General features: G+C 30.7%; 1 protein-coding gene across 2 annotated transcripts in view; it reads right to left on the bottom strand.

Annotated features, from left to right (window-relative positions):
• Positions 1–24,061, bottom strand: part of LOC107437321 (clavesin-2) — a 97,929-nt gene extending 73,868 nt beyond the window's left edge. The window contains exon 1 of one of the 2 annotated variants that reach the window (XM_043052558.3): positions 23,945–24,061. The gene's annotated coding sequence lies outside the window, so the exon portion shown is untranslated. Of the gene's footprint in view, positions 1–23,829 lie in introns of both variants that reach the window. The other variant, XM_043052559.3, reaches the window with a different exon arrangement.
• Positions 24,062–25,522: the final 1,461 nt, after the last annotated feature.

Raw genomic sequence — 25,522 nt, 5'->3', positions numbered from 1 at the left:
CTACAGTTTGTGTTTATAAAACAGATCATGTGGAAGCAAGATGCATATTACCAACAACTATTTTTGCAGAAAATACAAGACCAAGATTTTAAAAGTGAAAATTTTTATTTCCTCTTAAAAATAAAAACTATTGCCTTAAAATCCACTATATTAATCATGAGGAAAAATAGGAAGAGTATAAAATAATCTAATTCTCTTCAATGACTGTATTTGAAAAGAGCTGAAAGTAATTTATCTTGGTCTGGTACTACTAAAAATTCTTTCGAATGATTATGAAGAAAAGATAAATTTTCCCATTCATCATGAATTTGGGTTCCGTTTGAATTGAGTCTTTTTGGTTAGCAGACCGTGTGGTTGCTTTACTGTATTATACATATATTTACTACTAGGCTTGTCCAGTCTTTAAAAACTTAAAAAGTGGTAGCAAAGTTATAAAAATAAATTGTATTTTAATAAATACGTATAACCGACAATTCTTAGTCCATTGCACTCCGAGTATTTTTAAATGCTGATTGATCCAGGGATGCCAACTGCTCCGCTTTCCGGAATAGTTTTAATAAAGTGGTAGCAAATTATACAGTAAAATTCGTTAGATAAGATAATTACGCCCACTTTTTAATAGAGTATGCAGTAGAATGATGCTGCAGCGTTGCATTTCATATGATACTTATAATTTTTGATATTTAAAAATTATAATACTAAACTAAAAGTAACTTAAACTTTGCTACCACTAGAAAATACTATTTTACAAAGCGGAACAAGTTGGCATCCCTGTTGATCTAATATCAGCTCTACAGCATTTAAAATACACATTAGAGTATTATTATACAGTTTTAAAATTCTTATAATAATCAGGTAACTAATTACTAAGGTGTAAAATTTCTTAATTTTAAAGTGGTGACAGTTGATGGTGCCTCAGTGGAGACATCGGAGTGCAAATGGTTAATATTTACAATTTAACGTTTCTGGTTAGGAATATTACTTTAGTTTAGATTGAAAGCAATTGAAAAGAAATTTGGTAACTTCTTCGCTAAAATGTTGCCACCGCTTTTTAAATTTTTCATGAACGTATTTAGAAAGGAATAAGATAATGGAAAAGATCAGGATAACTATAATAAAAAATTATGATTTTAATTTGAGTATGCAGGGAAGCACTGTAGCATGCATAATTTAAATTACTTTAGCAGTCTACTTAAATTATCGAAGTGGAAAGTCTGCTTACAAAATTAAATTCCGTGAAAAATGGGAAATGTGAAAAATGGGAGAGAGAGAGAGAGAGGGAGAGTATTTTGTTTAATTCATGAAAAGCATCCTTTTATCTATTTTTAGGCTCACTGGTATAGCGGTTCTTAGTGGTGTTCTGCAGAACACTAGACTTCCGCGGAGGAGAGAAAGGAATTCCGTGAATTAGTACTTTTCAGTTAGTAGTTAGTACGAGATGAGTTTTGAAACTTCAATTTATACTTAGATGCAACCTATAAGTCATGATGTATGTAATCATTCGTTCATGAAATTATTTCAAGTGTAATGTCATTAAAATAGAAATGACATTTTTCTAAAGGAAACATAATAGTTCTAATAGTAATAGTTTAAATGAATTATGAAAAGAACAAGTATTTCTGAATATTGCAATAGCATATTTTCTTCCTCTATCGCTCTTCAAATCGAAATAAAATAATTAAATTCTTCAATAAAAAAATATGTTTCCTAAATAACTATTTTCAACGTTTATGTAAGTTCTTTGTTTTCATCTCAAAGTAAATCATAATTCGGTTTATTTTATTCATTTTCAGCTTCTGTATGTAAACAAAAAAAGAAACTTAGAAACTAGACTAGACATAGCACACGAACTGCAAATTTAACTGAAACATAAATCCTTATTTCAGATTATTTATCAGAAAACGATAAAACTTCAATCCTCTAATTATTTTATACTTAAAGATTATAACGTTCTCTATTACATTAATAAGCTTTATTTTTAAAGTCTGGGTTCCACCAAAACAAGGTTATTAGGGTTCCATATCCGAAAAAAATTGGGAACTGCTGTCCTTGTATTTAGCAAAAAGTTTCAAAATGCTGAAATCTATTCACAATATTCTTTACTTTAGTAGTAACTTCGTTAAGAAGTTTCTGATTTTCAAATCTGCATTACAAGCAGAGGATTGTAGTGGTAATCAGAAATACTTTAGTAATTTAATTAAAACAAAATTCTTTACATAATTTATTTTATTTTAAGTGGTAACACAATTATCCCGGAGTATGTAGATTCCTTTAGAAATCTAAAATGTGGTAGATAAAATGAGAAAATAAGATGTATCCTAATATATCCGTATTCATCACCACACTTCATATTTCAAATGAATGTGTCTGATTGCGAAATCTCCGGTTTTGTATCTTTAATTTTCAACTGAATGTAAATATAATAAATAAAAAAAAATTGTAAAATATTTCGAACAATATCGGCAACACATTTTAAATGTTAAATGTAATTACCCTTTTTGCTATTTTTTTTTATTCTCAGTTTGAAACGATAGAAAACTACTTAAAAATGAAAAGTATTGAAATAAAAAATAATTTAAATTTCAGAAAATATTTTATCATAAAGCGTTGCCCAGAAGTAAGCATATCTGCAAATGAAGGGAGCACAAATGATGGTGGAGTTGAATCATTAATGCCTATCTGAACTGAACTGAATAAAATATCTGGGTTCCTAAAATATCTGGGATCTTGAAGTGGTGGGAATGCAAATGGAGTATTCTTAATGACAGCAGAGTGTCAAATTATGACTATGCAGTTATATACAATACGGTGATTAGACCATAGTGTAATAAATAATATAAAATTAAAGTTCGACATGAATAAACATTAATGCCCAGCTTACGATGTTTGCAATATCTAGACTTCTGTCGATTAAGACGGCACTTAACGACTCATCGGAATTAAAGAATATAAAAATAATGAACGAAGGAACTTTGACGATTAAAACTATGTTGGTAATGGGAAAAGAAAGAACAGGAAAGAGGCCCTACGGGATCTGATTAATCTCAGAGGTCCAAATTAGCGCATCCAATGGGAGTGATCAGGTACATGATATGTATACAAAAGCCAATGTGAAGAAATTCCGATAAATTAAATAACTTGATTAAATGCTAATCGAAAAACTATTTACTGCAGATTACGTGAGTTAGGTAAAAGGTATAAACATAAAGCAATACGAAAAAACGTAAAATAAAACGAATGATAATCAATATACAAAATAAAACAGTGCGTGATGGATCTAGCATGGGGACCCTTCCAACGCCTCCTACAACTGAAAGCTTCCACACGATTTTTTGTAGGTAGTCCGATCAGACCACTATGAAAATAAACCAGATTATGAAAGAGCGATTTAACACAAAATCTAGTAAAAATAAGAAAGTTGTAGCAGATATATGTTAAAAATTTGTTTAATTTATGAATATGATTGGATTGTTTTATTTACTTGTCTACCACTACAGATTCAATTCTCAAATATATATGATAAATTTCTCTCAGTCACTTTCACAAAAAAATTTGGGTTCATGCGCACAACAGGTTCACTTTTTAAATAGTCTGCGCAGACTACCTATAAGAAACCGTGTGGAGGCTTCTCCCCGCGGATTTTCGCATGTTCAAAGAAAGGTTGAGGTGTTGAATGAATACCTAACAAAAGGTCTCCTTTATAATAAAAAAACAGTTTTGTAAAATAAGAGGTAGCACATTTTCTGTTAAATACTACTTTACCTTTAACAATTTCTCTGTGTCTAGATTTCAAATATAAATATTGTTAATCTTGTGATGTTATAGTAGATAGAACAATCTGATTTCTTCAACAACAAAAAAATTTGAATAAAGAAACATAAGAACTACCACTTCTTTCACTTTTGAAAAAAAAACTGTACCTGGGAATAATGGGCTAAGTTCTGTCAAAATAAAGAAGTTTTTCTGCAGCAAATTTAATTCCATTTTGTCTTTTCACTATTAAAACGTTGAATGCCATGGGGGTCACAGGTGACCAGCACTGAGTTTGCTCGTAGCATCACGGGGGTCACCGGTGACCGGCGAAGCCAAGATTATTAGAAATACGTAATTCGAGTAAATTTATAATTTTTTTATTATTATTATCGTTACTAAAATAATTTGAAGAAATTAATGCAATACAGAACATACAAAAATAATTTTATTTATATACACAGAAAAGCCAAATTGCTCCGGACATCGAATAAATATTTTCAAGTGCTAGTTTATTAATTGTTATTCTTGGTTTAATAAATTCAATTTAGTAGATTTTTATCCACCACTATTTCTGAACAATTCGTAGACTTATATTATTCACCACTTTTACAGAGTTGTTATGTTAAACAGCTTAAAAAACTAGCAAAATATGTCTAATGTTTGCTAATTAAGTTTCTATATATTAACCGTTTGGCCAGACGTGCAAACCATATAAAATTAGCGTGGCATTCAACGTGCTAAAATTATTTTCATAAGAATTATGTTTGTTGGGCATCCCTTATACAAGCTATATCTTTCATTTTTCCTATTGCAATATTGTTTTAATCATTCACGCCAAGAGCATTTTTTTATTTAAACACTGGTATTTAATCAGAATTTACCATATCGTCAGGAGGGTATATAATTTTCCTAAAGTTGATATAATTCATCACAGTTTTCAGTTTCCTTATCTCTCACTTTCCAGTAAAAAAAAAAATAAATATAGTTAAAAGTAATGTGCTATGGGGAAAACAAAGGCGGTTTTTTAAAGGTTTTACATTCCTCAGAAGGAAAAAAAATTCATCTCTCCCTTCAATGTTGTAACTAGGAAGAAATCGCTGGATACGCTGTAATCTAAGATTTCGAAACAATCTTGAAACAAATGACCAGATAATAGAGACGAAAATATTAGAAGTCTTAGTTGACTAGAAAAAAGTTCCGTTTAAAGACTGTCTGTTAATTATTACATAAATTGAAAATAAGTTGAAAATTGGAAAAAAGGAACGGATATGATCATCAAAAGTCTTAAGAAAAAAAGAATTAAAACAATCTTATAGTACACAATCGAAGCATGAGTGAAACTCATGTCTCATTTCTTTTGTTATTACATTATAGCTTTTAATGCGTGCGCTGCAAAAAAAGACAATTTTAATAATGGTTGAATGGCAATAAAATAATAAGTGAAGCGCATGACTCAATTAGTAAAAAAGTATATCACTTAACAGTGAAGTATAAAAACTTGTCGTTAATCTTATATTTTGTGACTAGAATTCGTAGCTCATTTACAAAAAAAAGTTTGCCTCTTAACAGTAATTTTAATACGTTCACGCCGGGTGTTGCGCCTGAAAGCGGGACGTAAAAGAGAAAATACTGGTAGAAGAACTATTTCAATATTAGATAATATTCGGGAGGAGTTAATCTATTCTCAACAATAACAATTCACTGTAAGGAGATTTATCACGGCGAAGAAGCAATTCAATATAAAAATTGCATCCGTTAAAAACAATTGGTAGTTATGGATTTTTATTTATTATTCCCGGAAAAAAACTAGAAAATGAAATTTATTTGTTACCAGTTTTTACTCCGGTGCGCCGCCTGATGAGACAATCTAGCGTGACCCACCGGTGGGTCACGCTAGATCACGTCGGGGTGGGTCACCCCGACGTGAACGGCTAATATTTTGCAGCTAAAATTCGTGGATCATTTAGAAAAAAGTTTATTTCTTAAATATAACTTTCTAGTCATTCGCAAACTACCACTGGGACTAACATTTCAAATTAAGTGCGTGAATATTTAAAGTAAAATAAATCTTCCCAACACTTTCTAAAATAAACTGGAAAAAATGCTATTAAAAATTGTTACATTTAATTTCTTTAAATAAAATTGTGAATATTATTAGTCACAACTTTTTGCATCCATAGCCGCTCTTGACAAACCTGTGCTCGTAAAAATGTGATGATTATGTGACACGCTTTATTTGTATAGAATTAACTAATTGAGCTGAAAGAAATTTTAAAAAAATTATTTCCTTGTCGAAAAAAGTTTATAGCTACCAATTTTAAAGTGTGATAAAAATAATTATTACTTTATAATCTTGTATTAAACATTGAGCTTCTCTTGATATATTTTCTATTAATGGATGATTCCCTACCATTTAATTGTATAATGGTGGTGGATGAATTGTGCATTCAGATTCCTGGACAGTTTGCTTCTTTTTTTCGGCTAGAATTTCGTCAAGTGGTATCTAAGTTCATGCTTAAATGTATTATTCTTCGTTTTGAAACTTTATTCCACGCCACTGCATGAAAATGATTTATAAAATCCATTTTGTTTATCCCCTTAATTTGTGCGCGAAACAGGTCAAACTGTGCACATTCGAGATAATTCGAGCGGCGTTGTATTTTTTGCTGCTATAATTTTTCACCATAGAATATAATCGAGAATTGAAAATAATAATGTGAAAGCTAAGGAAGAAAATAATTTTATTGATATTTGTCATTTACATAGGATTGTAAGCTATAACACTTATTTATTCAAGAATAAAATATACAGAGATGCCAACTTCCACCTGACAGCAAATATATGTTTTAAAGTGGTAGTTTATCGAGTGTGACTCTTATTAGTTTTATAAATTCAATTTAGCTTATTTTTATCCACCACTATTTTTAAATAATTCGTAGGCTTATATTATTCACCACCTTAGCATCCATTATGACTTGCTATACCTTTTAAAAAAGCAAGGGAAAATAGTCAAATATTTGCAACATTTACTTCGTAGTTATTTACCGTTTTATTTAATTATTTTGGCGTGTCCGGAGCAGTTGGCATCTCTGAATATACCCTTTTTCCGTGGAAGAAAAGCGCAGTATATCAAAATTGTCCACCAAAAGAATAGACAAAGCTCTAAAGTGCGTTTTTTTATATAAAATTTTTTTTTTCTGGCTGGTTATTTTCAAAAAATCTGTGAGTTAAGGGGTTTAATTAAAAAGTGGTAGTAAGTTTTTGATTAAAAATGAATGATTTTTGTTTTCTTATTTCGAAGGCAACTTCCCAAATCAAATTTCATACCTACCTTAATTGTCATACATACCTGCCAACTCTTCCGGATTTTCTGGAAGATTTTATTTTCATATTTAAAGTGGTAGCAATACTCATGTTATTCCAATTAACTTTTTGAATTATAATGATAATTATAAATGAGTTTGACCACCACTACATATAAATAATTACAATAAATATATAAAAGCATAATAATCCTTGCACAAGCGATTTTCAACAGGATCAAAATATAAATATATTTTTGAGTCAGATTGTTTTCGTTGCCCCGAAATTGACCGAGGAGGGACCAGCTCAAGCCTTGCTAGAGACAAGACGTGTTTTTCTCTGCTCCGCAACTATGCCGTATCACCGAACTGCCCGCGGCGGAAAAGTTTTCCCTTCCGGCCGCATGCCAGCATCAGACTTATATGAGACATCTTCGATCGTCAAAAGGTTTTTACCGGCCAGATCTATGAACTACGCACTTTACTCAAAGTTTCTTCTAGAACAAACTACTGATATCGTGGAACTTCGTAAGCTGCGAGATTCCATTGGAGAGATTTCTACCTCAACACCAAGTAGATATTACAACGAACTCTTTAACGCAGCGGTGTCCGCAATTCAAACTGTTGAGTCAAGTCAAAAGAAGCCAACTGCCTCAACTACAATGGAGACAACTATCACTGAGACAGCGGAAATCCCTGTGACCATCCCAGAAAGTAGTGTTGCTAATGAAATGGAGACTGAGACCGTTTCCGAGCACAGTGTTCCGAATAATATCACAACTCCTTCCAGTAAAGATTTGAATATAGATATAGACGAAGAGACATCAGCCTCTGAACCTGAGATCCAAAATAGAAACAACAAAGAGCCACCAGCTAAAAAGAGAAAGAAGAGGAAGAAAAAGTCTGCCGCAGCTACAGAAAATGTTGACCCATCCATGACCCAGAAAAGCTGCACTCCTCCGGAATCTCTTCTCATGCCGGAGCCCACCCCTATTACTGCATCAGAACCTACGGAGGAGACTACCAACAAAGCCACAGAGCCTTCCATTTCAGTAGAAAAAGCTCAGCCAGTTAAAAATGCTAAAGTCCTCATCCGTGGCCTTCCTGATGATTTTAGTACAGATGAAATATCCCTTGAATTAGGGAAGCGGAACATTGAAATCCTGAAAATAGTCCAGTTTAAGAAGAAAGTGGGTGAAGCCCTTAGGCCCCTCCCCCTGTACCTCATCGTTATGCCAATGCTAGCCAATCACGAGATGATCTACCATATTGAGAGCATCAAGCAGATCCCGATCAGCATAGAGAAATACCACGGCGGCCGGCGGCCGCTGCAGTGTTTTCGATGTCAGAGTTTCGGCCACACCCAACGTTCCTGCTCCTCCAGCCCAAGATGCATGAAATGTGCCGAAGGGCACTATTCATTCCAGTGCAGAAAGAGCCGAGACTCCCCAGCTAAATGCTGCAACTGCATGCAAAACCACACCTCAAATTTCACTGGGTGCGAGGCCCGTCCCAGTCGAAAGAGAAAAACGACCAAGGACACGCTTACTTCTACAGCCCACAGACTTGTTAGCCTCATCAGTGAACTTAAAGACTTGCTGAAGGACCAAGACGTACTGCATCTTCTCACAACTTTAATCCAGGGGAATTCCCCATACAACTGATGTAATACTGAATCAACTCATGCCTCACCTCATCATGGACTTATTATCTGATCCTAACTTAGAACTTTGAACTGTATATGACCTCTGGAATAAATGCCAAAACAGTATAGATGAATCGGTTAGAAGCGCTTCGCGCTTAACACCGAGATTCCACTCATATCAATCAATCAAATTGTTTTCGTTTATTGTTTTACAACCACTCTGAAAATCCATTCTCGAAAAGAGTGAAAGTTGGCAGGTATGGTCATATATTTCATGCTTTGATTATCAATGAACTTTTTCTGAAATGAACTGCTAGCAACACACTTTTGTCACCACTTTTTATTTACTTACAGAAGATTAAGGTAGATATCAAATTTAAAATGCATAACGTATTTTTTACAAAAATTGCTAACAGTGGAACAGGATTTTGTCTAAACATCCAGGTCCACGGGATCTGAGAAATGTTGGTTTTCCAGGCGTTATGATTTAATTTATAGGACACGATTTGAAATACAAAATTATTTTTATCTCAGATTTCAAAGTGCTATAAACTTTACAAAGTGTGCCCAGTGTTGTATTCACTTTTTTTTATTTTGTTTTCAACGTAGATTCATTTCAAGAAAGTAAAAGCAATTACAAGTACAGTTGTACAGTGCGCTAAAAAAATAAAATAAAATAAAAATAAACGTCTATCCTGATTAATTTTTGATCTAATGATCGAATTTTCACGTCCTAGGACTCAATTTAAATTCCTCGAGGGGGGACATCAAGTATGCTAATTAAAAAGCGTGCAAGTGTATGCAAACAATATTTTAAGAGTAATGGAATCAGAAACAAAAACGTACATTATTTGGATAAATTTACCTTTTTTTCGGTGGATTTGGATTTTTGACTCCAAAAATATGGTCCCAATAGTTTGGTCAGGAGAGCGCTCCAAAGTTTGAACCCCTTAATGTTAATTTTACTTTCCTCTACCCTTTAATGTTATTTTCGCTATATCTCGAAAGCTTTTTAAGCGAATTAAAAAAACTTTCACACGCGATTAAAAAATTCGTTTATCCAAGAATAATTCCATGTAACAAATAACTTTTAGTAAAGATTTATTATTTTTTATTATTTTATTTTTAAACTTTGAATTTTAAGGTATACTATTTTTTGCATCATTTTGAAGATTGTAGTTTTGCATGACAAAATACAAAATATGAGCAAACGTGGTCGAATAGTTCCTGGGAATAGTTCCTCCCAATTTGAAGTGCTTGACTTTTTTGAAATTCAATTTATCAGGAACTATTCGACCGATTTTTCTCAAATTTTGTATTTTACAGTATAAAATTACGTTCTTTAAAATTATGCAAAAAATTGCATACCTTACGATTCAAAAAGTTTCAAACATTCTTAAATAAAATAATAAATATTTACTGAAAGTTATTTTTGCCAATGAATTATCTTTCAATAAACTAATTTTATTACTGAGTGTAAAATTTTTCAATTCGCTTAAAATGTTTTAGTTACATGCGTGATTCTCACGAAATACGATAATGGACAGTCTTTTGCCTCAAGACCTAATATTATACTACTTAAAGAACTCTGTTTAAAAAAAAAATTAATAATAGCATTGCTTTTAGCATTTTAAAAAGACTTTGCATTAGCATTGACTATTTTGTATATTTAAAAAATTTAATTGAATTTCAAAATGTCGTTTTCCTGGTAAACAATATTTCCAATAATTACTATAGCTTCAAAACTTCCCATAAAATTTTCAATGTTTAATTTTTTTATCTCAACCGTTGTAAGCATTTCTAGAATATATTCAGAGAGTATTATTTCCAAAAGCTTTGTTGAAAATAATTTTTTCTAACAATAACTTGTCTGTCACATGAAAATCAGTCATTTTCCTGGCCATTCTTTTTTTAATAATTTATAATCAAAATAGATAGCGGCAGTAATCAATATCTTAAGTTAAGAGATTGATTAGAATATCATTCATCCTATTCACTCGTCAAATTTCAGGAATAAATAACCAACTTCCTTTTTCAAAATCTATTTCAAAAAATTTTACAAGGTGAGTAGGTTTTTATGCTGTCATTTTCCTGTCTTCTTGAAATCATTAACACTTTCACGCCGGGGTGACCCACCGGTGGGTCACGCTAGATTGTCTCATCTTGGCAGCACACCGGAGTAAAAACTGGTAACAATAAATTTCATTTTTTAGTTTTTTTCCGGGAATAATAGAAATCCATAACTACCAATTGTTTTTAACGGATGCAATTTTTATTTCGAATTGCTTCTTTGTCGTGATAAATTTCCTTACAGTGAATTGTTATTGTTGAGAATAAATAAACTCCTCCCGAATATTATCTAATATTGAAATAGTTCTTCTACCAGTATTTTCTCTTTTCCCCTAATCAGTATTTTCACTTTTCCCGGCGTGAACGTGTTAATAACATAAACTACAAAGATTTACCCGAGTTATTTCAAGAAATCCTGTTGTTTTCTGCGGAAAGTAAACGTCTTAGGCCGAAATGTTAAATTAAAGTCAAATGCTGTAAAATGGCAAATTGTCATTTTCCTGGCTGATGAATGCCAGTTACCTGAAATTTTTTTAAATGTTCTAATGTAAAGAGGGAAAACGAATATTAACCTAATTCCCAGATTTCGTAAGATTGTAATATGCTTGTAATATGCTAAGTTATTTATTTATTTAATGATTGATTATTATACACAATTTTATTCAGTACATATAAATAATAAAACCTATTTTTGATTATTTCTACAATGGATAAAAGAATTAATTTAAACAATTCATGGTTTATCTAACGCAAAGGTTTTAAATTATTTTTTTTCAAAACACAGACAGTTAAAATATAAAGGATAAGCTAAGATGTACACTGTACAATTTAATTCTGTCATAGTCTTTAAACATTGAGTGTATAAATTAAAGAATGTAGAAAAGTTGTAAAATAAAATTATTTGAAATATTTTAAATTTAAAGAATATAATAAAAAAATTTCCAATGTAATTTATTATAAAATTAATTTTGCTAGGTTACTCGTATCATAATGAATGGCGTTTTTAAAAAGTGCTTAATGGTGCTTATTTTCAATTTTCATTTTTTAAAAGCCCTTAAAGGTGCTTTTTTCTTTGGATGTTTTTAGAAAGTGCTTAATTTTTCTCTTCTCGAAAATGAATTTGTTTTTCTTTACCACGTTAATTTTCGGCACTTATTATGCAAAAGCGTACTTTCCACATTGTTCTATTCAACGTTTTTACAATTCACCCAACCACAATCTATTTCAGCGTACCGTCAGTGTCAGTCCATAGCGTATGAAAGCTCCCATCATTTTACAAGTTTGATTAAATACTTTCGAGTCATGTGCGTCTAGTGAGCTGGGTTCGGTGAGATTATTGCACTCTCAAGTGCAACTCTACTGCATTTTGCAAGATATTCTCAATTTCACGCTTCATTTTTCACCCTCTGAAATCGAACCGAAAAATCTCTTGATCATATTTTAATGGCTAACATAATCAAGAAAAGAGGTTTTTGTCAAAAACTAGTTATTTTATCATGGTCATGCAAAGTCTGAAAATCATTTTGCATTTTGTTAATGTATATAGTGCTTAAAAATTATTTTTGAGTGCTTAAAAAGTACTTAAAAGGTGCTTATTTTTTGTTGAAATATTTGACTACGCACTCTGGTTATTTTTTAAAACATGGGGCTTAAAAACAATCAAGGAAAAATAAATTGAGGAAAAAAAAACGAGAAGAAACGGTATGTTCAAATTGTTCACAATAATTATTTTTGGAATTTATTCACATAAAAAGTTAAAATTAACTTTTCGACTTCGTCTTTTTGAGTTTCTTGCGTTGAGTTACTTACTATTAGTTTAAAATGACTGTTTTCTTAACTTCTAAGCTAATATGTCAGTTTCCTGGCCTTCTAGTCATTTTCCAGGCATTCAAAACTTAGTGATTTTTTTTTCTTGAGAAAATATCAATAAACTACACTGCTGTCTGTAAGATATTAAGAAATTTAACTAAATAAATATACAAAAAAAAATTAGATTATTTTAAAGACTTTAAATTTGAAGAAATTTTTTTTTCCGAATTGTCGTTTCCAAAGAATCACCCATATATCGAAATTCTAAAGAAGGAAAATTAACATTAAGGGTTCCAAACTTTGAAGTGCTCTCCTGAACAAACTATTGGGACCATCTTTTCCAGAGAGCTGCTACCCCCTATATTTTGGGAGTCAGAAATCAGAATCCGTTGAAAAAAAAGATATGTTTATTCAGAGAAAGTGTGTTTCTTGCCTGATTCCGTAACTTAAAATATCGTCTGCACTAATTAATTACCTTAATTGAGGTCACCCAATTGAGCCATTAAGATTGATTCCTGGAAAGAGAAAATCTGATCATTAGATCATCAGATTACTTATTTTGAGTAATCCTTTTTCTTTTTTTTTTTCTGCATTGCACATTAAATTTTTTTTTAGTATGAAATAAATTAAATAAATTTGGTATAAATATGCATTATTTTGTACGACGTATGAAGTAGTACCTTCGTTTATTTTAAATAAAACTTTTTTTTATTTCAAAAACAAATACAGAAAATATCGTACAATGTGAGTTTTTAAGCCAGTTTCACGCCTAAAGCACTGAAACAACACAAACCTAAGAAATAAAAATAAATAAGCAAACGTAAACCAATAAACAACAACCCATTTCATTTATAAAACAAACCAGAACAGTGGGACTAAACAGGTAATAAATTAAAATAACAGTGTGATGAACACTATCTTATCAACAAAGGAAGGTAATTGACGGTCAAACACGTGATCGTCTGTCAGAATTTCGGTAATTTTGATACCAAAGAATGCCATTGAGAGAGAAAGAGAAATTTTGTGGCCTCTTTGTCAGCGTTTTTTCCTCGTTCGCTAATTAGGTCACTACACACATCCTGAACTTCCGCATTTCCCACGCTTTTCGCCAATTATGTCGCCAAATGTTAAATCAGAATAACATTCTAATGCACTTAAGAAAACTATAATATGAAAATTGTTACAATTTGACAGAATCGATAAAGTTTTGAAACATTTTGTTCAGTTATTTTTTAAAAGACATTGTATTAGAAATCATTTTGATAGAAGTCAGTTTTAATTGCATTAATTTTTTTAAAAGAAAAATGCAGTAGCTAAGGTGTTGGATTTTTGAATCAATTTATAACAAACAAGTTAAAAAATATTTGGATTTATAAATGTGATATTGCATTTCTAAAGATAAAATTAAAAAAAAAAAATACGTTTAAAGATTTAGTTACATCATAATTATGGTTTACAACATCTTTCTAACACAAAATTTTAAAAAGCAAAATTCTACGGATTCTCCGGTGTATCAGAAAATAATTTTTCCAAGTTGTAGCAAGGATAAAGAATTGATATTTTATAATTAAATATTTGACAATTAAAATAAATTTGTCCACTACTAAACACAAGTAATTTAAGCAGATACATACAAGATTATATCAAAGAATGCTTAAGTTCTTAAGATCAACAAAATTTTATATGAAAATCTGTTTAAAAAAAAACTCTGATTTAGTGTGTGCATCGAAAAAAAAAAAATTTGCATCAGCGTTGGAGTATCTGTAAAATCAGAGCTGCCAACAGCTACGAATTCAGCAAAATATTTTTTTAAAAAAATGGAAGAGAATTACAAACTAAATTTTAAAAAAAGTGGCTTATTAGATAAGTCTTTGAACTATTTAAAAATAGTGGTGTGTAAGAATTCATAAATCGAGAATGGAAGAGGTTGTAGTCATAAGTTTATACATTATGTCTGTTCTTTTCTAGTCCTAGTGTTTTGATTTTATTGGGCACCTGGATCGCGGAACTTTAGTACGATTTTGGTTGAGCATTGAGATAAGCAGGCAGTGGAGTTGCTTTTATTCGTTTATTCGAGAAAGACGCAAATTCAATATATAAATTGCATTGGTTAAAAAAATTGGTAGTTGTGGATATATTTTTATTCCCGTAAAAATGCAATTTAATTTTTACCAGATTTTACTCTTTTCCGTCTTGATATATAAAGACTTTCAGCCCTGTTCAAGATGGATGTGAAAAGGTCCGCCAATAAACTCAGGCTCCTAGATAAACTTTAATTGCGTCTAAATTACAAAATTCTAAATTGGTATTAAAAACCGTAATTACATTATAATTACATACCTGCCGACTCTACCGGATTTTCCGGAAGATTTTATTTTCATATTTAAACTGGTAGCAATACTCAGGTTATTCGAATTAACTTTTTGAATTATTATGATAATTATAAATGATTTTAACCACCACTACATATAAATAATTACAATAAATATATGAAAGCATAATAATCCTTGAGGAAGCGCATTTCAACGGGATCAAAATATAAATATATTTTTGAGTCAGATTGTTTTTCGTTTACTGTTTTACAACCACTCTGAAAATCCATTCTCGGAAAGAGTGAAAGTTGGCAGGTATGTAATTACGGTTTTCAGTAACTTTGTAATTCAATATTCTAAAATTATATTTAAACGTGTACTGAATCTAGCTTTCCAGTTTAAGAAAAAATGTTGCTGTCTTTCGAAAACGTTCCAGAGACTCCAACTATTTAAAGCTATTGTGAGGTGAAGCTGACTTTTTTTAAAATAAACTTAGTAGATCTTAATAACTTGAGCATTCGCGTTATCGCGCGTTTATACGACTTTATATATATTTTTTAAGTTACTAGTCTTTAATGATGGACGAAATTCCTTTAATTTTAATTAATTAAATTATCGATACATTACCCTTGCTATTACTAGGCAAAATATTCTCTTAAACTCTACAGAGATTCCGTAGTAGTTGCAGTCAGTGAGTTTTTCATGATAACAATACAACTGTTTTTATTTTTTCTATCTCACATGTATCTCTCATGCTATCTCTATTTTAAACCATTTTTACCCCATATAACAGCGATATCAGCGCCACCTTTCACCTAAATATACAAAAACCTGCTATATCAAATTGTTTTTTTTCCTTCTGAGAATTACAAATTCTGCTGTAGAGCCAAGATAGCCAGGTTGGTAGGGCACTGGGCCCATGTCCAAGAGGTCGTGGGTTCGATCCACGATGGCCGAAGACTCCCCGTGTAATAAATGGTAACTGATGTCGTTAAATCTGTAGGGGTCACAAGGTCCTCTGTGTTCCTATAACAAATCACACCTCTGGGGGTACTGATTCTTTCTCTTCTGGATTAGGTTCAAAATCGGCTACTGAGCAAAATCGGCTACAAGCTACGGAGTTGAACAATAGTAGTTGCAAACGTAAAAATTGGGTCGTCTGTTCAACGACGGTTATAAAATAAAATTAAATTCTGCTGGAAGAAAATCTTAATCTCGTTTAATCATTCGTTGAGAGTGGCAGCAGAAGCGTGATTATCTATCATTGAATGTATCATTTGAAAAGAATTCCCTTAAGTGCTTTAATCTAATATGCATTTCTCAAAATATTTTACAATTTCCGTACGGTTAGGGGCATCGTATACAACTGGAAAATTCATATGCCGAGCTGGTAAATATATTTATAACATAATAATTAAACAAAAAAAACAAAAAAAATTTTTTTTTGTCACTACTAGAAAAGGACATCTAGCTAAAACGGAAAAGTTGGCTTTTATGGCTTATAACATTAAATAGTAAAAACGCGAAGGTGAAATTCATTCGCGTTTAATAATAATTTGGAAGAAAAATTCATTACATAAAGTAAAATAAATTCCTTTCTAATGTTAATTGGAAGGACAGGATGGAATTAATTGGATGTAAAGTAATTTCATTTCTGGCTGTTTCTTTCAAAAAGTAAAACTAGCTCTTACCATTCTTACTTGCAAGCTATTTGTCACTATTTACATTATTTTAGGTAAAAATGGAGTTGTACAAAAGTACGGAAACACATCTATACTAGCTCAATGTAAGCAATCTTTCTTTCAGCAGCAAAATTTTTAGAAAATTTTACAAGACAACTGTTTACTGTTGCCTTGTACTTGTTACTCGTTGCCTAGATTTTAATGTTGGCCCAATTTGAAAGATCATGTTTGAAGCTTTTAGAAATTATATATATATATATTTTTTTTATTCATGCAAAATTTGCATCGACGGAAATAAGTGTAGGAAGTAAAAAGCATTTTTCCGTTTTAAATGCCACTATAAATAAAGAGGCATACTAAAATAAATCCCGCAATTCTAAAAATGACGGTTTCTTCTTTCTTAGGAGAAAAAATGGCAGCATAAGTGATTTATTGATAAGATTAATTATGCAGAAGCAAGTTAGGTCTGTATTAATAGTATATTTATAACAATTTATATTAAGATACGAAATCATACTACAGAGCTTTTTTAAGGTGAAAGTGGTAAATAACAGAAAGTAACATCTACTTGGTATAAATAAAAATGCACTATCAATTTATTATGGCTAACACATTTTTCTTGAGGATTAAATAAATAATCTCACGAAACTGAAGCGGTAAGGTATTATTTGACTGAAAACTTCATTCTCTTCAAAAATTTCGAAATTGGAAATATCTATCGACATGTTTTAAGTTTTCAAAAATAGGTGCTCGATTTCAAGATTTACCAGACGGGAATGAGAAGAAACAAAAGTGATTTGATAAATAAAACATAAAGTTGCCAACGAAACATGAGAAAATAAATGTGAGAAACAAAACTAGAAAAACCGTGTTAACCAAAACTAGATAACCAGCTAAGCAGAAAAAAAAGATAATAAAAAAATAGAACAAGAAAAACTAAAGTGACCGAGAGAGGTAAATCAGGGCATAATGCATTTCCAAGAGCTACAGAGAGGTGATGAAGAACTAATGTCACCAACAAGGAAATCAGCATTCATATGAATAAAACAAGATTCCACGGCATCAAGATTATCTGATATGACTGGAGTGAAAATAATTTTGGCACTGTCGAAATTAAATCAATGTGAGAAGTGTGCAGCAATTTAGACCAAAAGAACGCGATAGATATGCCCGTTATCGAGAACACGAGAAATCATCATTTGAATTGAGGATCCTGATCTCAAAATTGTAGATCCTACGATAGAAGTTTGAAATGAACACATCGGTTTCATGCTATACTACTTGTGAAATGAGTGAACTCCATCATTCACTATTATTTTCTGTTCTACTACCACACAAACTATTAAGACATGAAAACTAACAGTGGGTTTTTGCATCGGAGGCTATTCAAAAGTATTCGAAATACAATGAAGGCTATTTTCTTAGATTTTAAACGTCAAAATCTGCTTGTGCAAAAATTGAACCTTCAAGTGTATATATTTCTGTGATTACACACCAAAGAGTAGTGTAGTACTAGTAAAAATCAACATAACATTTAACACGACCTTAAAGTTGATCTTAATTATTAGAAACTAAAGTTTACACAACTTTCCAATGTCATTAAATACTTTCACCAAAATTTAACAAATATGGAAATTTTTTTTATAAAAAACGTCGTTGAACAGCCGACCCAATTTTGGATTTACAACTGCTGATGTTCAACTCCGTAGCCTTCTAATTATGAACCCAATCCAGAAGACAAGGGGACTCCTGAACCAAGTATAGAGAGAAATTTGCCTTCGTCGAAGACTTTATCGTGGAACTAATCCGCTTTTGCGTTACATGGAGAGGAAGACCAAGAAAACCTCTTGCGATTAGCCTGATGGCACGGGGACTCTAACCCACGATCCGTCTACCACTGAGGATATTTCACGTCAGCAGTGTGGTCAAATATGGAATTTGCTGGAAAAGAAACTTTAAAGATAACAACAACAAAATCAATTCGCGGATCTATGGTTACGGATTCAACTTATATCTATAATGAGAAAAGCTGTAAATTGATTATAAAAATGTGATTTAGTCTCAATATGAATAGCTGATGTTAACACTCTTTCTCGAAATCAGCTTTCTCTGTCCAGAATTTACTGAAGACGAGGAGAGAAAGGGGTCAAAATTTACTCTTTGCTATTTAGGTAAGTGAGGTAATATTCCCGTAGTAATTTTTCTACGCCGAATCGAATAAATAGCATCTAAATTTTGTGTAGAAGCAAATCAAATTATGACTCATACATTTTTAAATGTCTGACATAGCTACGCAGATAAGTAAGATATTGATTTTAACATATGTTTTAAGCAATCAAGAGGAACATTTCTGTTCACAAACAGTTTGACAGTTTTAAGCAACTAAGTACCAAAAAGTACACAGCGGTATTTTTTGTACGCAAATTTTTCTGAACTTCAAAGCTGTTAGTCAACTTACGTGTTTCGATCGATTGCTTAAACAAATACCATACTTGTCAACCTTTGCGCATTTTGCGTAAAATTTTATTTTTATATTTAAAGTGATAGTAAATGTATGCTGTCCTTACCTTTATAAACTTAATTTTTAATAATTTTGACCACCACTATTCTTAAAAAAAATTGAGCATATATATAAATATGTTATACTATGTCTGCTTAAGCCGTACCACAACGACTGCTTATATTCAAAATGTTTTTACCTCATTGTTGTAATTTCATGATGAATGGGATAGGGGGTCAGAAAAAAAGTAAAAGGAATCTCAAGGTCAGAAAAAAAGTAAAACAAGAGCCGTTTGTGGTCAGGGGATAGAGCGTTTGCCTTTCAATTAGGTTAACCGGGTTCGAATCCCACCAATAGCTGGTCGGAACGAATTCTGCACCCGGCTCGCACCGACCACAATGCTGACTTAAGGTATCCTCAGTGGATGATAGATCTACGTTACAGTCCCCTTGCTCTCACGCTAACCGTGGGAAGTTTTCGTGGTTTTGCCTTCCATATAACGCAAATGCAGGTTAGTTCCATCAAAGGCGAATTTCATCCAATGCTTGATCCAGGAGTTCTCGTGTCTTCTGGCTTTGATTCAAAATCCAAAGGCTATGGATTTGAGTATTTGTTGTCGTAAACTCGAAATTAGGTTAGCTTTTTAATGACGATTATTAAATAAAATAAAATCTACAACACACAAATGTAAATTTTTATGGGTACTTCTCGTTAGTATTTCTTCGCAGAATATACAGTATGTATTAACATATGTACCTTTGTAATCCACTGTAGGCACAAGCAGATTTTGACGTTTAAAGTCTAAGAAAATACCCTTTTTTCAAATATTTGTTAATGGACCTTGACCTTCAATGCAAATTTCTAGTGAAAATATTTATGCGTCAATAGTTAGTGTGGAAGTAGTGGAACACAGAATAAGGGTAAGTGCCGTGAAAAAAAAATCGCACTCCATGTATTTTTCTAGAAGTATATTTCTCGAAATTCCAGAGATTCTTAAGTTCTGATCCTTTCCCTTAAAAACACCTTTAACGAGATAATTTTTCGCAAAAAAAAAAAAAAAGAAAAAGAAAGATAGGTTAAAAAAAAGAAAAAAACACGAACACTTTTCAAATTGAAAATATAATCCACAGTTTAAAAGAAAAAGAATCGATGCGTCATTTTCTCTGTTATTTTTTTTTTCACCAACTGCACATAATATTTTTGTTTCGATGTGAAATAATAAAAAAATATGCGTATACATATTACATAAAATAATGATATAAATGAACACTAAAAAAATTACATATTACATTAGAACTGAATTTATTTATCCATTTAAAAAGACTTGTGAATAAAAATGAGTCATCACGCTTTAACCACGTTATTAACCTTAAAAGTTAGGGTGTATTTGGGTGAAAGTAGAAAGTATTCATTTCCGCAATGGAAAAGAGCAGTTAAAAAGGTCAACCTAACACGTGCACCATTCATATAATAACTAGTTGAACACATTAAGATTCATAAATTCCTAAATAAAAATAACGTGTTGTAATAACTAATAAGGCGATAACTTTTAAAAAAGAATTAAAATATTTAACATAAAAAACCGAATAAAATTAACCAATTTTTATAAATTATGACTTGTTTTTTGCCGACATAAATCCTACACTATATATAGTAATTTGCATATGAAGATGCAAAAAGAAAGTAAAAATATTTACAAAGTTAAATAAATAAATGTTTGCAAATTTTACATTTTACTTCAACATAGTGAATAATCTCTCGTTTTAATTGTCCAATCCAATTTTAAAAATAAAAAGAAGAAAAAAAGAATATCGAACAAAAGTTATATATTTTCTCACAAAAAGTAATTTGTGTGTTTTCTTCGACATAAAATTAATTTTTTAAAAATTTTGAAATTTTAATAAGTTTTGCCGACGTCTTTTTCCCCTCAAAGACGTAAAATATCGATATTGGTCATACAAGTATCTTTAATTTAATTAATTATTATCAACTAATTATTAATCAATTAGATTATTTAAAGAGTGGGAGACATAGGTACGCGGACCCGTGCTAAGCATACGATATACCTCGCCAAAAGCGATAAAACCGTAAATTTAGTGAATAAAATTGTGTTTCGGCGAAAGTATTGGCGAATGGATTTTGTCTACAGGAAAGAAAAATATATGTTTAACTCGATCCTCAAATCTACGTCAAAATGAATTTTTCTAAACAAGTTTGTATTTTTTATTCGTTGACAGTATCATTTTTGGTAGATAGGCCGCATAACCAATTAGAATTGAGTCCAAATAATATAAGCCTGAAACAAACTACCGTAAAATTGTTTTCTATGGCAAAAAAATTAATCATAAGAAGTTGTTAAGATTTGCATTTGGCGGAGACTTTCAAAAATTGACGGAGACTTTCAAAAATTGGCGAATACTTTTGATATTTGGCTAATAATTTGAAGTCCTTAGCGCGGCCCCTGGGTAGGTATACAAAGTCGATAATTTATATTATTAGCAATCACATTTAATTTCAAAAATTCTCTAAAATTTATTATTTCTCTTAAAATTACAAACATATGCATGATTTTTATTTTTATTTTCTTTAAAACAAAAATTAACTACTTATATCTAATTCCCATTAAAATACACACTCACTCAGTAAGGGTATATCGTTAACATGTGACGCAAAAACTATATTCTGCTTAAAATCGTTGCTGAACTGAACAAAGCCACTCTTTTTCTGTAATATTTGTTTTGAGTATAGAAATACACTTTTAATGATAGGGAACAATAAATACTTTTTGCTAGTCTTATAATAACTGTTTTTAATCTTCATTTCAGAAGAACAGTCAATATCTTACGCAATTCCAACGCAATGTTCTCACAATAAACAGCTCGGATAAAAACAAGATTTTTTTTTAATATTATTAAATTGCTTACATAATTGTTTAAAAGATATACATAATCATTTTGTTTAGAAAAACCTTAAGCGATATTTAGGTGTTTTTCCCTCCCCTGCGACCGCTTAACACCAAATAAACAAATGTTTACAGTCTCAAAAATTCATAATCTAAATTCATCAGACCACGAAAAGTTAGATAATTAATGAGGTGAAAAGAAAGAAAAAAAATAAAGCTTCTGTCACGCGGAGTGTTAAGTTTTCTCCGTGAATGCTTCTTGTCATTTGAACGCAACGCTAATAGAGTATGGAACTCACTTAACATTTATTACGATTTCATCAGCTACATTAAGCGATTACGATTTATTCAGCCACAAGAAAAAGAAGTGATAAGTTTAAAGCTTGTTTCTGATCTCACATTTCATTTTATTTCACTAGTTAAGCAAATGTATATACTTAAAATATTGAAGTAAAATAAAGCTCGCAGCATTGCAAGGAAATAAAGCATATCATTTTTACGCTAAATAGATACATTTAAACATGTTATAGTGATATAATATAGTAATATAATATAGTAATATAATATAGTAAAATAACTAAATATGATAAATGAAGGAATTAATTAAAATCATCCAAAATGTACTTGAATACACAAGTGGGCGACCTTTGTGCTAAAGTTACCTAGTTTACCTTAGTTTGCAAAATGTGCTTGGCTAACGTAAATGCAGTAACCTAATACCTAAAATATAAATTTACCAAAATGTATAAATAAAGTAAAATGCAATGTAATAAAGCTTCATATTTTTAAACTAAATTCATTAATTTATAAGTATGTTACATTAATATAATAAAATAGATAAACATGCTTAAATAAAGAATTTGTTAAATCAAAATCGTTTTGGTTTACGGAAATACATCCCTAAATCACTGACTAATATTTAAATTGTACATAAATTAGGTAAAGTTTCGAATTTAAATAAAATAAAACATCATAATTTAGCTAAAGACATCAATTGAAACACGTTTTATTGGTAATATATTAAAATAAATAAATATGCTAAAAGAAGGAGTTAATTAAAATAATCCAAATTCAAAGCCAGGTTTACATAAAAGCAGCCTTATTCAGTGACTGATATATAAGTGATATGTTTACCAACATATAAAAATAAGGTAAAATGTCGCAATGAAATAAAATAAAGCATCATATTTACATTACATTATTTACAATAATGCATTAATTTACATTTAGGTTACATCAATATAATAAAAGAGATAAACTGGCCTAAAGAGTTCGTTAAAATAATATAAATAAAATAATATAAATAAAATAATATATTTACATAATGTAGTAAAAGAAATAAATGGGCTTAAAGAAAGAATTAATTAAATCAATCCACTATCTACTTGGTTTACATACAAGTAGATTTAATCTCCCAGTAAAACATAAAAAAAGTTATAAAGTTTCCTAAGGTTGCTCAGAAAAAACTGTACAATATTTTCAGCCATTGTTCTTTTTCAGATCAGTAATAGCTTTATAAAAAAAATTCATTAACATAAATAAAAATAAAACATGTTAAACAAACGAAAAATTTAATTGCAATAAACCAGTCATTTCAGTTTTCATTAATAACTGAAACAGTTTTCATTAGTAATTGCATTTCCTTAATGTATTTTGAAGCTGCTAAAACTATTATGCAATACTCTGACCCTGCAATGAATTTAACGACTAAGTACGTTTATCACCATATAAGTATATTCAGATTAGTATGATCTTGTCATACATATTTGTGATTTGTTTATTTTCAAATTTTTAAAATCTAAATATTTTTACCAAGCATTAGTTGTCAGAATAAATAAATAATTCAAAACTTACTGAATAAATGTTATCCCACTTTCTTCACACAAACATAACTGCGGCAAATTAAAACAGTTGGAAAAGTGACGCGTCTCAATTAAACAAAGAAAAATAATGATAACCAAAAACTCACTTTCACTTTCTAGGATTTCTTTGTCAACAGCAGCAGGCGATAATAGGTATTCCTCCAAACCACGGGAGACACAGAAAATGAGAACAAAACCACTGTTCCACCTGGTTTCGATTCGCGCCACGTGATGTTTGATGTGTTCAACCCCCGTTTCCCTTTCCCACCTACTTTGCCCACTTTCGATTTCAGATCATAACTTGCTGGCAGCATTATTTTGACCAACCGTTATATCTTAAAGGCTTTTGTGAAGCAACATCTGAGCAGACGATACCTGTTTGTCTTAGCTCGCATCGACTATTACCCAAAAAGATGAAGAACAGATGTAGGACCCTTGATTGATAAAATTCACATGCCCGCAGAGAGCTATTTGAATATAAACAATCACGCTTAGTTGGAAATTATTTTGAATTCAATTAAATGATTGTCACCTGCCAAATTACTCTTTGCATAATATTTATAAAATAATAATGAGTTTCCGAACAGCATTATAAAGTCGTTTGCTTGCTTCTTTATAATTGATTGTAAGTAGCGATTTTTTTTTCTACATCAAAAAATTAATTTAATCTAGAGTTTAGCTCTTATTTAGTCGGAATTTAATTTGTCTATTTAAGACTTTTGGTTTTTAAATAGTAGAATACTAAAATATGAAGATAAAAAATGCAATAAGTGCAAATCTGAACCAAAAAAAAAAAATTTTTTTTTCGTTAGAAACCAGATTGGTTCACCATTGATAACTTGTTTTTATGAGAGAATTTAGAGCAAATAAATTACTGAAAGCAATTTATTTCTGAAGCCTTTAGCGATTCAAATTAAATTCTTTATATAATAAAGTCATTTGATTACTTCTTAATTGAAAAGTTTGACAGGGAAATGACGAATTCTTTATTTTCTTTTTTTAATTTTAAACAAACTACCTCTGGTGATTGGCCCGATTTTTTAAATTACGTAGAATTCCAAGTACCTCGAAAATAAAAGTTGCTAAGCGAAAAAATCGAACAAGCTTATTTAAGTAATACTGAAAGAATGTTAAAGAATTCATGTGAAAATGACAGTGATGGTTTTCAATTCATCTTTTGCGTTTCAGCTTTCGAACGCTGTTGGTCACTTTTTCAAGTTATGCTGACAAAAACAGGTACATATTATAGTGAATATATTGCGAAGAAAAAATATTTCGTTGCGCAGTATTACATATCTTAAAGTTACAAACAAACAAAAAATTAGCTAGTTTTAATACGCTTTAAAAAGAATAAAAAATAAAATAGAAGCTTGTAAAAAATGAAAACTGCATTTCAAAGCATTAGAAGAACAATTACAAAAATATTTTTGCCTAGACGAAATAAGTTTATGCAATTATAAAATTTCATCTGTTTATATCTAGTGGTATATACGATTCTACCTAAATATTAGTGCATTTTAAATCACAAATAGATGAATAAGAATTTAGCTTAATGTGACTTTTGATGAACTAAAGACCATCGTACCGAAATAAATTAGTACCGTGAACTAATGGTGACTTTGGGATCTCACTAGTCATCTAGGGTTAAATGACGTATAACAATATAGCTAAAATGTACAGGGATT

The sequence above is a fragment of the Parasteatoda tepidariorum genome, chromosome 5, assembly GCF_982258835.1.
Source record: "Parasteatoda tepidariorum strain Cologne lab strain chromosome 5, Ptep-v5.0, whole genome shotgun sequence".
Taxonomy (NCBI): domain Eukaryota; kingdom Metazoa; phylum Arthropoda; class Arachnida; order Araneae; family Theridiidae; genus Parasteatoda; species Parasteatoda tepidariorum.
This window is presented reverse-complemented; position numbering and strand designations above follow the sequence as displayed.